The 3,748-nt window shown below is 44.3% G+C and overlaps 1 long non-coding RNA gene across 2 annotated transcripts; it reads right to left on the bottom strand.

The window, feature by feature from the left end:
• Positions 1-645: 645 nt before the first annotated feature.
• LOC125756974 (uncharacterized) lies at positions 646-3,353 on the bottom strand. Of its 2 annotated transcripts, none has more exons than XR_007414963.1 (3): positions 3,305-3,353; positions 1,936-2,013; positions 646-802 (listed from the first exon to the last, which is right to left on the bottom strand). It is a non-coding gene; the product is annotated as an uncharacterized LOC125756974 (long non-coding RNA). The 2 variants fall into 2 exon arrangements; XR_007414964.1 differs by lacking the exon at positions 3,305-3,353 and adding an exon at positions 2,315-3,207.
• Between the last annotated feature and the right edge of the window lie 395 nt (positions 3,354-3,748).

The raw sequence follows: 3,748 nt of genomic DNA, 5'->3' as shown, positions 1-3,748 counted from the left end.
GCTCTCCGCACACAACACACGCCACACAAAATCATACCAAAAGAATACAACACTCGCGACAACATTGCAGAAAACAGGAGGAGGATATCAATAACAATAAAATAACGCGATTAACACGAGGGGTGGTGACAACAATTATTCAAACTGCGCAACGTCCCAACTCGCTGCTTCGCGCCTCGCTGAGTTCATGAATATAGAAAGGGATGTAGCTCATCTCACGAGTGAGTCCATGATGTCGCAGGCCTACCCAGACAACGCAAAGGCATCCTAGGGACATCCAAATGACATCCCTTTTGGGAGTTCGGGACATCCAAAAGACGTCCCACACAAGGGGGAAAAACATCCCAAGTGATACAAAAAAAGGCCTTTTTGGGATGTCCCAAAACTGCATGCGTGTGGGATGTTATTGGGACATGTGGCCACTTTTTACTGCAGGATTATTTCAAAAGGGTGGGACATCTGCTCCCATAACATGTTAACTTGCTTCATCGCGCTCAACCACCCCCTACCTGAGAGAGCCAGTTGCCTCTCCAGGAAAGCATATTCCTCGTCCAACCAACCCACTTTTTTTTTCACATAGATAACTAGATAACTTAAAACCAAGTCATGTGTTCAGAAACCAAGCAACATGCATGGAACATCAAGTGACCAGCAAAAATGATTTATTGCCTCACTATTATATGGCACTACAATCATGCCGAGAAGGACAGAGAACTTGGTATTGATGAGCGTGTAGTCTAAGGTGCACACTTTCGAGTGGAGGGCCTTCCATGGCGTCCAGCAAAAGGGCTTGCAGAGGCAGCTGAGGACAACAAAAACAAAGCCTGCATGTATGTATACGTACTGCACACAACATGCATGAAAATGGTGAACAACAGGAACATAGCATGACTATATTGTCTTATGTCTCCTGAGACAGGGTTAAACCTCATTCCAGATGCACAAGTGCCTGCTTTTACTTATTGCTTTGTCAACACTAGAATCATGAGAACTCTGTATTTATGAGCATGACATCTGGGGTGCACGCTTTCAAACGCAGAGCATTCCAGCTGGCATCCAACAGCAGGGCTCGCAGAGGCAGCTGAGAACAAAAACAAAGCCTTAATGTACATGTCCATACTGCACACACAAACGCACAAAGATGGTGCACAACGGGGATATAGCATGCCTATTTTGTCCTGTGTGTGTGTTAAGAGGTTAAAGGGACCGACAACCAACTTTTATGGTACCTATTTTCTTTAACGCGACAGAAAGCTTACCAGTCAGAGTGTATAATCAAGGAATGGTGATGTGGAAAATGCCGTGAAACATTTGCAATTCGAATTTTTCTATCTGCGACAGATATGAAGTCGTATACACACGTGACAAGACATGTTGCAAACAGTGAGCGTGACAGCGGTTCATGTTCGAGCGCGGCGGTTTACTGCGTGTGTGTGTACTCGCGCGCATGCGCTGCGGCTCGACATGGTCCACTGGCTACCGCGAAGGCAGCGCCGTTACTTGTCACCATGCAACTCCTTTTACCTCGTAAGCAGCACAGAATAGAGCGGGGATGGATAGTAATATACATACTAATATTTTTAGGACCAATAATGGCACACATGACGGTATCAGACTACGTGACTTTGTACAGCAAAGTGGTCAACTCCGCAATCTAGCTTCAAGGCTCTTGCGATAGGTTGCACAACATGCCTTTTTTTGTTACTTTTAAACACAAATCCTACTCACAGCGCGAAAAGGATGCTGGAATATGTCAGTATATAGCGCGGTCTTTTCATTTCTGACAGGATCTAATCACAAGTTCTGGCCAGTTGTCGGTCCATTCTCCTTTAAGCCTGGTTCATACTGAAGTGCTTGTAAACAACAATGCACAATTTTACTTATTGCTTTACCAACGAAATTCATGCCAGGAATGACAAAGGAATTGGTATTTACGAGCATGACGTCCAAGGTGCACGCGTTTAAACACAGAGCCTCCCAGCTGTTGTCCAGGAGCGGGGTTCGCAGAGGCAGCTGAGGAAAACAAAAACAAATCCTTCGTGTATATGCATATCCACTGCAAGCACAAATATGCATGAAAGTGGCGCACAAAACAAACATAGCACAACTGTGTTGTTGCATGTCTGCTAGCTTAAGAGGAGTAAAACCTGCTTCATAATTACTTGCTCATAAGCAGAAATTTCTCCTTTTAGCTTACTCTAATTATGTCGGTTACGACTTTCGCATTTACAAGCATGAAGTCTAAGCTGCACGTTTTCCGTCTCGTAACCTGCATGCCTATGTCCAGGAAGCTGAGCACATTCTATGTCATTACCGGTAGGCAAAGGTGCAGACATTTGGGGTAAAGGTGCACACCAGGGGCACCACTACTAGAAGCAGCTGAAAAAAAAGAAAAAAGATCATGTAATATGTGTACACAGCTAGCACATGCAAAAAGAATATCATTGAGCAACAGTGCATATCACAAATGTGCTACATTTGTTTGCAAGTAAAACCTACTTGACAAACAGAGTGGGCTAGCTGGTCATTTCGGTTGTGTGAAACTACTTGACTGCTGGTAAAGGATGAAAACAACATGCACTGAAAAAAGGCGGAGGTATCGGGAAGCCAGACAAGGTGCCAGTTGCTAATATGCACCAAGTGACTGAGCAACAGGTTCTGCTGCTTCATAGAGATGTAGCAGAAACACCAACATACATTTTTCAGTTTCTTCTTTCAGTAAGACAAAAATCATGATCATAATCACAAACGATACGGTATATACCAGTACAAAACTGGGCTGTGCCCTTTTCTTCTGATAACCGGCTAACTGATGGCCAGCAGCAGGACTGACACATGCAACTGAATAAAAGAATAGCATGAATATGCGCTGTTTTGAACATAAGTTCTGGCTTTTCTTACAAATGGTGTCATAATGAGAGCAAAACATTTGATACTGGGCATAAACTGAGGGCAAGCCAGCCTTGTGTGCAGCAATGCTTAATTCATATCCACAGCCCACTACAAATGGTTAAACTTGACACATGCATTTGACCATTCCAATTTTTTTTACGTTTATGTCAGTTGCCGTGGAAAACATGTACAACAAACCTTTGAAGTGTTTTTCTTTGTCGTCCAGGACTTCTCATCGTTCTCCACGGCACTACGCACGCACCGGCTTGCAGTTATTCGAGACAGATCAGCCATGTGTTCCACGATCGCGGTGTCAATCTACACACGTGGCCGACAACAACAACATATCAGCATTGTAAGCTTAACAGTTTCTGCGGAAGATAAACCAAATCGCGTCACAAATAAAACTTACTCCCACGTGCCATTCTTGCTGCGAGGGTCCAGTTCAGCGTACGCCAACCTGCGCGCGGTGGGGAGCCAAAGAAGAGAGTGCTAAGAACGTGCTGATTGCAGTAATCCAGGCATGTCAAGTACTTACCGAAGAGGTGGAAAAACGTTGAAATCGGCAAGATCTTGCAACCAGGCAAACACCCACGGCATGCGCGCTTGTGATTTTTCGACGAAACGTCACGGATCAAACACCTAAAAACACAAGGCCAACCCAAACACGCCGGGCGCCATGATGGCGATGGCAATGTCTGCGCAGTGCTCGCAGCAAATCGTCCACTATTTGAGCAGGTGTTGGCTCGCAGTAAGCGCAATTAAAGAACAATTGCGTATTAAACCTAAGAAATAAAACAATAAAATAACAATATTTCATTCAATTCTTCTAAAGTTAATATGTCGGTGTTTTTAT

Source organism: Rhipicephalus sanguineus, chromosome 1 (assembly GCF_013339695.2).
Source record: "Rhipicephalus sanguineus isolate Rsan-2018 chromosome 1, BIME_Rsan_1.4, whole genome shotgun sequence".
In the NCBI taxonomy this organism is placed as follows: Eukaryota; Metazoa; Arthropoda; class Arachnida; order Ixodida; family Ixodidae; genus Rhipicephalus; species Rhipicephalus sanguineus.
This window is presented reverse-complemented; position numbering and strand designations above follow the sequence as displayed.